The following is an 8,769-nucleotide window of genomic DNA, read 5'->3' as shown; positions in this document are numbered from 1 at the left end:
ACTAAAAGTGCCCGTTTTCCTTTAACTAAAAGTGGTGAGAGGCATTGTATGCTTCATTGAGGGATCACAACACACTATGTTGAAGTATAGCTGTCCTTTTATCTGAACATTATATCACTATTATGTTGTGATTCATATTTTACTAAATCAGGGAGCTTGGTAGCTGCTACAGACAAACTTATGAGTTAATCTTTTTGTTTTGCTATGGAATCTGCATTCAATTTTATATTTTCCTCTATCAAAGAATGCTTAATATGGGACTTACTTGCATATACCAAGATCTAGGTTTACCATCCTGTAAAATATTGTTATTTACCCTATCACAGAAACACAACTAAGATATACTTTTCAGATCTTTCTAAAAAGTAACTTGTCTTCCTTTTCTCACCCCCCTCCTCCTGTATGTTGTCTGCCAATAATGGTCACAGAGTGGTTTGAATGTACCCAACGAAATAACCTTGGCAGAACCAAAGCAAGAGCAGGACATGCAAAAGTAAAGGAAATTTCAACTGTCCCCCGCTCTGTAGATGCCAGGTGGTGGCGTGGTGCAAGACTGGATTTGCAGGTGTAGCTTGTGTGGGGTGGGCAGGCCATGCAGTCCACCAGAAGAAAATCAGCTCCTGGACTTGCTTTTGGGTAACATGCAGGACCGAGTTCATAATGCTGCAGTTGGAGAACTGTTCTATAAGAGTAGCTATGATGTGTTTGCATAAAACATCCCTGAAGGAACAGTGAAAGCCAAATAAATATCACCATAGCTGAGCTCAGCTTCAAAATGTGAACCTACAAAAAAAGGAGAATACTTCCAGGAAAAAAAAAAAACCTAAACTAAAAAGATTAGCTAGGGGAGTTAAATCCTTGCAGATGGCATGGAGACTCTTTGGGAACATACTGGAGGCACTCAAGAAATGCATACCACATGTGAAGAAAGAAAGACTTAAGAAAGGATAAGAGGATGCTGGCATAGCTAAACAGTAGGATTAAATAGATTATTAAAGCAAGAAGGCATCCTTCAAAAAGCTGAGTTTTCATTCAAATGAAAAAACAGAAAGGACTATAAACTGTGACAGGGTAAATGTAAAAGGATTCAGACAGCCTGGCAAAGATTTTGAGGAACAGTTTTGCTGAAGGCTTCAAGACTAATAAATCTTGTTTCAAATATAGCAGGAGCAGAAAACCTGCCAGAGTCCGAAGGGCCCACAGGTGGTGAGGGGTGTTCAGTGAAGATAAGTCAATAGCACACTTTCTAAAAAATTATTTGTTTGTTTCTGCATTCGCTATGGAAGAACCTGAGGAGGTTCCCCCACCAAAACCTTTCATTGCGGGAGACGCATCAGAGGAGCTGCTGCAAGTGGAAGTGTTGCCAGGGAAAGCGATGGGACAAGCAGACTGAAATGAAGATGAACAAGTTACCCAGGACAGGCAATGTGCGAGAATTCTGAAAGACCTCAAGGATTTATAGTTATTTATTTATTTATTGATAAAAGAAGCCAAAGTACTACCTATGGTGTATAGCTCCTTGCTTACACTGCCTTCATATCCAAAGACTGAAGTGGCTGGTGCGTTGCCCGTTGTAAAAGAGGATTGCAAGTGTGATCTGGCTAATGATAGGCTGATAAATCTGATATCCGTAGTGTTCAAACTAGCAGAAACTGTAATGCAGTGGATGCATGGACAAATTTAATGTATTTGGGAAGAGGCAACACTGCTTTAGGGATTCGCAGCCATGCCTTACAGACACATTGGTCTTTTCTGAAGGTGTTAACAAGCATGGATAAAGGGTTAATACAGTTTTTCTGGATACCCTGAAAGCTTTAATAGCCTCAACAGAGGCTCTTAAGGAGACTGAGCAGCCGCTGGGTATGTGAGGTTTACAAATGTAAATAATTTGTTGGTATTTAGGAAGGAGAAGGCTATAAATGGGCAACTTTTGAGTGGATAAGGAAGATTCCCAGTGGCTTCCCATAGCATTTTAAGTTTTCTCCTGTGCTGTTCAGGTGCTCATCAATGACATTGAAAAGGGACTGAAGATGACGTGGCACTGTGTGTACATAATACCGTGATACCCAGATACCCAGGGCAAGGAGTGGCTGGAGAAAGACCACACAAAACAGAGTGACTACAAAATAAAGCAGCAGGTGGAGTTCAGTGTGTTGGTAACATGATTCCCCTGGCAAAGATGAACATGCAGACAATCCCAATGGATAAAATGACAGCTTCTGACTTGGCAGTACCATGCGGTAATGAATTGTCAGAGTAATGACAGATAATTCAGTCAAAATTTCACCTCAGTAGTGATCAGAAAAACCCAACAAAACCCAAACCCAAACCCCCGAAGAGGGCAAATTAATTCCTTTTAGGGTAGCAAAAATAAACTATTGAATAAATCTATGTTGATGAGTCTGCGCAGTTCTGTTCCCCACTTGAGGAAGGACAGAGAACATGGAAAGGTTCCCAAAGGGGCTACAAGGGTGATGAAAGGTTGCTGTGCAGAACAAGTAGTACAGCTGGGGGAGAGCTCTGTAAAACTGTCCATCAAAGGCAGGCAATAAACAGGCTCACAGTCTTTTCCAGTGTAAGTTGCATCCCAGGTGAACAGCAGGTACCTGGTTCTGAACAACAACAAAAAGGTGGTTCTTGCACATGGCTTCTAATTAGACTGTGGGATTTCTTGCTGCAAGATTCAGTGAGTGGAAAAAGTTCATAGGACTCTGAGGGAGACTGCACAGGCTCATAAATGACAAATCTACCGAGGGTTATTAAACATCTAGCAATCCCTTCTGACTGAGGAAATGCCTGAGTTACAAATCCTTGGAGATCGTGAGAATATCAGTGGGAAATATCAGCGTATGCTTCTTCTGGAGATTTTTGTAATCTTCTCATGAATTCACTTTTGATCACTGTGGGAGACAGGACTCTGAGCTGGAAGGACCTCTGCTCTGACCCACTGTGACCATTCTTGCGCTATCCAGTAGAGTTGTGATTGTACGTATTTGTAGTCTGAAGACTTTTTTGGTGACTCACAGGAAGATAAGACTACCATGTGGTTTTATTTGTATTATTTTCCTGATTAAAATACTGTGAAGGCAATTGGTAAGGGAAATGTTACCCTTGGATAAGGAATTGTGAGTTAACAGGAAGTAAGAAGAAATGCAGTACGTCAAATACTTGTTCCTCATTGCCAGTGCAATTAGTTTCCATTCTCTCCACACCAGGGTTTACAATGTGACACTAAATCATATTTAATCCCTTTTGAACTTCTCTGCAAAGTTTGGTCCTGGAAGCTGTTATTTGTCCCTCTAATTCCTTTGCCAGTCCTATAACTGATACAGACTCCATGTAATTTTTAAAAGCATTTGTGTGTGTTTGACAAAAACGAAAGAACAAGATCTTTGTCTTAGAGCTACCATGCAAAGGAGGATGCCCAGCTACAGAAGGAGTTGCAGTCTAGGTTGCTGCTCATATTGCAAGAACTGTGCTTATATTGCAAGAACTGGTTGAACAAGGGCTCTTAGTTTCAAAAACATATGAATAAAGTGAAGGAGAATTGAGGGTGACAAAGAGGCTGCAATGAAATGACGAAGTCATGCTTGGTTGTGCAATGTATTTACATGATGCATAGAGTATAGTAAAAAGTAGCTTTATGCGTGAGATTGCACAGCCCAATCCAAGCCCAAGGAGCCAGCTGGGTCCCAGAAGCACTGTACAACTGTGTTGGAATAGCTCTATGCTGGTTTAACTGGGCTCTGGCGTCACATGCGTTGCTGCATGAGACCAGGTTTCATGAAAATCAGTGGGGAGTGTTGTTGCTAAACCTAGCTGTGGACCCCACGTGCCCTATAATTCAGGTTTCAAAGCTTCACAAGCACTTTTGAAAACCATGAAAAGCTTTAGTGGCAATCACACTTTGTATAGGAAATTATCCTCGTATTGGGAATAGGAGGCAGTAGAGCTCTTGAATTATTATCCAGTCTATTACTTATCTGAGCATTCCTCTCTGTTAACATATGCTTTGCTGTAATTGTCCCCAGTCAGATGCATCTACATCGTTGACATTTGTGTCTATTTGTTTTAACTGTCGTATCTGCCGCTACCCCTATCAGTTGCTACCATGTTAGCTTAAAATGAAGTACAGGTAATTTTGCTATAACCATTTGGAGAATTTTGAATTCATCTTACTTCCTTTTTAGTACAAACATTTCGTTTCCTTCACAGAGAGACATTTTTGTTCTCAGGGAATGTTTCAGCCTACCAGAGCGTTATGGACAGGGTATACCATGCACTGCCTCTACTGAGTAACTCTGGGATTCAGGGTGCATTCGCTTCACAGATAAGGCTCCACAGCTTCTGAATCCTCAGAGCTGCAGGATGAATAAAGGCACTCTTCTTCCGTTTGCACTGAGCTCTTTGGAGAGTAAAGTCCTCTGCATTCCTTGCTGGTGTGCTTACTCCTTCCCTACTACGGCGCAAAGAGCCTAACCAGTAATAGCTAATTAAAGAAATTCCCCTGATCACAGCTTATTAACTTGATTCACCACAAGGAGTTCTAGAAAACACTCTCTACAGAAATGAATAATAAAAATACGAGGTGGAATGTAATCACACTGATGTCACCAAAATGGAATTATTCTGCATGATAGATGTCGGTAATTCTACTAACTTTCAGGTTTGGGTAATTACCCTTCTGAGCTCTCTCATTAGCTGGCAGCAGTTTCGATTGCCCAACATGTCTGTCACGGTTGTGTGCAAGATATTTAGGTCTAATGGTCTTCTTAGATATAGCATCACAGACAGTTACATAATGCCAAATTACAAGCCTGTGTGCTCAAGAGGCACCTTGAACGACAGCAGCAAAAAAAAGGTGGTGTCGTGTTAGGGAAGGGAAAGATGAGTTTTGCTGGTGGCATTAGCATGCTTGAAATAATCATTCTAACTTCGTCTTTCCTCATTTTAATACCATCATGCCAATTATCCAATATCAGATACTATCATTTCACCTTTTATAATGTCTTTCCCAACCAATGAGCTCTAGGAATAAAATTTTCTGCCACCCCTGCCCTGATTTAGGTGACTATGACACATAGGATATCTTTGGCATATCTGAGGAACTGAATTTGTACTGGCATGCAAAATCTGGATCTCCTGATGCCTCTGAGATAGGACCAGTAATAAATGATTAAAAGTAGGTAGGTAAGGACATGGGAGCTATTCCATGGAGGCAGAAGTAACACAACATCTTGGTAGGAAATGTATTCTGGAATTAATCTTTGTTTCTTTCCCAAGGACTGACAATGGATGCTTCTCTCTTTTCTAATACATGAACTACTTTCAAAGTCAGAGCAGAGTGTATCACATATCAAATAGCAGCTTGGCCTCTGAATTGCCTTTTCCTGATCAGATTAGATGGGACTCTCATAACTAATTGAATGTTGTTCTTATTTAGAATAGAATCATAGAATAGTTAGGGTTGGAAAGGACCTCAAGATCATCTAGTTCCAGTCCCCCTGCCATGGGCAGGGACACCTCACACTAAACCATCCCACACAAGGCTTCATCCAACCTGGCCTTGAACACTGCCAGGGATGGAGCACTCACAACCTCCCTGGGCAACCCAACTGGTCAACAGTTATCTCTGTTCTTTTAGACACTCATGCATTTTCCTTGGAGGACATTTCTAATGGATAGAGGATTGTTTCCAGTCACTATCAACATCATAATTAATATAAATTACAACATGCAGGTACAGTGAGACAGCAACCTTATGCTTATGTCCAAAGTCATAAAGACAAGATGAATCTGTGATGAAGGAGAAAAAAACTAATCATAGAATAGAATCATAGAATAGTTAGGGTTGGAAAGGACCTCAAGATCATCTAGTTCCAACCCCCACTGTCATGGGCAGGGACACCTCACACTAAACCATCCCACCCAAGGCTTCATCCAGCCTGGCCTTGAACACCACCAGGGATGGAGCATTTGCAGAATTCTTGGGCATCCTGTTCCAGTGCCTCACCACCCTAACAGTAAAGAATTTCTTCCTTATGCCCTATCTAAACTTCCCCTGTTTAAGTTTTAACCCGTTACCCCTTGTCCTGTCACTACAGTCCCTAATGTCACCGACAAAGATGTTGAACAAGACCGGTCCCAACACCAATCTCTGAGGGACACCACTCATTACCGGTCTCCAGCTGGACATTGAGCCATTGACCACAACTCTTTGTGTGCAGCCATCCAGCCAGTTCTTTATCCACCAAGTGGTCCATCTATCAAATTGTTGTCTCTCCAATTTAGAGACAAGGATGTCATGTGAGACAGTGTCAAACGCTTTGCACAAGTCCAGGTGGATGACATCAGCTGCTCTGCCCCTCTCCATCAGTTCCATGGCCCCATCATAGGAGGCCACCAAATCTGCTGCCGTCCCTGCTGGCCCCGCCCCCTGTCAGTCCCTGCCCGCCCCGGCGGAGCTGCCGGCTCCTGGGCAAGGCCTGACGAGGGCTCAGGGCTCCCTCGGTGGCTCTCAGCGGTCAGAGCTGAGGCTCCTGCAGGCAGGGTTTCCCCTCGCCCATGGGGTGAAGGCACCTCTCTGGAGCCACTCACTGCGTCAAATGACCATTAGTGGCCAACAGTGACAGGTTTGAATCTGCTCCTCACCTTAGCAAAACCACTGTTATCTTGTTTCCTGCCTTTGTTTTTTGAGAGCAGATATGAACAAAAACCATCTCCCACTTTTTTGTCCAAAAGCCACTTTACCGTTTACTTCACATTTGAGCTTTCTTCAAGCAGAGCAAAGCATTTTTATTGATAATAAACTTACACCTACCATTTTCCTAATGTGTTAGAACTAGAGAATCAAATAATGTTTAATCATGAGCACGTGTTTTAGGACCATGGTGCTAAAATCCCTATATCCATTCGTGTTTATATCACAAAAAACGCCTGTGTGGACAGTTACCTGAGATTTGCTATTCCTGGTTAACCTCTGTGCAGCAGACCTTCAGAGACTCTCCCTTCCTCTGCAGCTGTGCCTGTGCAGCGTGAGTGATGCAGAATGAAGAGTTGCTCATGCGGAGCTGGTGTCAATGCAGTTCTAGTGGAGGATATACTGCAGAACAGCTGCAGCTCTTCTGTGGGAGTTCGTGCTCGCTGTCAAACCTTGTTAGCTAAGAGCAAGCAGGTACCTCTGACAACTCAGTTTGTTTGGGACTGTACAGCTTCTATGTAGGACTTCCATTAGTTTTTGCAACCAATTCTCTGTGATCATAATTGACCTAGACATGAGATATGCCACAATAACCTTATCTACTCCTGGCCATCTGATAAGAAGCAAAAGCAGCAATGTTGTCTCCTGTAAACCCTGAGAGGCCCTAGTGATAGATGCCCTTAGAGGCCTGTTGGTATCACCTGACTTCTGGAGAATAGAGACTGTCCCGGCTTCTCCCCACCGCCCACTGAAGGTCCAGTTCTTTATAAAGAGCTACTCAGTGCAAAGGGGAAAGGAACAGCCTGGCCACTGTCTGAAACCAAATCTGTTCAAGGAGAGGCAAGGCACTTCCAGGCTGTACTTCCCTGTACATCACTTATGGATGTGATGTGAAGAATGATTGCTGGGAGCACCTAAAGCCAGCCAGAAGCCACACAAAGATTTGGTTCAGGGAATGGGGAGACATTCAAACGGTTTGTGGTGGAAAATAGATACGCTAATGGATTTGTTAGATAAGATGAATGGAGAGAAGAAATTCACTTATTTTAAGGCCTGCTTCCTTCAAGATCTGACCTAACAGTTTGATTTATGTAACAGTACCTTTAGTAGAGACGAAGCAGAGTGATGCTGTTGAAGAGATTCCCCTGATGAAGGCAGCAATAAAACAAAGGATTTAACTTCCGTGCAGTTTTATTCCCATCTCTGCTGTATGTGAGTACTCGCTTCAATCAAAAAGCAGGCTGGTTTCTTTTCCTGTACTGTGCTCGGAATGACACTGTTGTAAAGCCCTGCTGCAAGTTCTGATTGTGCAATAGCCTCGTCTCACTGTATATTTCATGAGGTGGTATTAAGCAAAGAAAATCATGTGAAAAGCTTGTCATGGCTTTCTGAAGCGAAGTATTTCTGTGTGACTTCCAGCAGAATTTGGCAGAAACAGCTGAGTCAAGTGCTAACCGGTTGCAGAACAGCAAAAAGATGTGCAAACTTCTGCTGGGGCATCATGATCCCATCATATCACTGAACTTGCTGAGATCTTTTCTAATACTATGGAAGCAACTAGAAATGTTAAAGGCAAAATGGGGCTGGCTCAAGCTGAGGACTGAGGGTATCGGTAGAGTTCCTCTCTACAAAGAGTTCTGTGAGCAATATGGATAAGTTACTTCTGTTGCAAGAATATTCCAGAGTGACTGAAAAGATGAAAAATAGGCTGCCTTCTCCATCCATTTTCCTCCTTTCCCCCTTTTTCGCTTGCCTTTTTTTTTTTTTTTTTTGGTATTTCCACCTTTCTTTATGTTTGCTTATAATTATCCTGGTGAATTCGCTTTTCTCTAAAGGCTTGGGAGCTACCTTTTGTTTCTTTGTGCTAGTGCAGTTGTTTTTTCCCCTCTTTCAATGTCTATTCCGACTGTTTGCTGATGATGTTTTCTAAGAGCATTATCCTCAGTCGTGTGACCTGCCTCTGTATTTCAGGCTCCATAAACAATGTTAAATACAGTACCTGAATAAATGGAAATTTTGGAAGCCCATTAGAGGCATTGTAGCAGAATTCCTCCCAGTCCTCCTACTCG

The 8,769-nt window shown here is 42.5% G+C and overlaps 1 long non-coding RNA gene across 1 annotated transcript in view; it reads right to left on the bottom strand.

Moving 5' to 3' along the window:
* Positions 1–7,949, bottom strand: part of LOC136014357 (uncharacterized) — a 50,274-nt gene extending 42,325 nt beyond the window's left edge. The window contains exon 1 of the long non-coding RNA XR_010612654.1: positions 7,802–7,949. This is a non-coding gene — a long non-coding RNA (uncharacterized LOC136014357). The remainder of the gene's footprint in view (positions 1–7,801) is intronic.
* Positions 7,950–8,769: the final 820 nt, after the last annotated feature.

Source organism: Lathamus discolor, chromosome 5 (assembly GCF_037157495.1).
Source record: "Lathamus discolor isolate bLatDis1 chromosome 5, bLatDis1.hap1, whole genome shotgun sequence".
NCBI classification, from domain to species: Eukaryota; Metazoa; Chordata; class Aves; order Psittaciformes; family Psittacidae; genus Lathamus; species Lathamus discolor.
The sequence above is the reverse complement of the archived record's forward strand: the minus strand, read 5'-3'. Positions and strand labels throughout refer to the sequence as shown.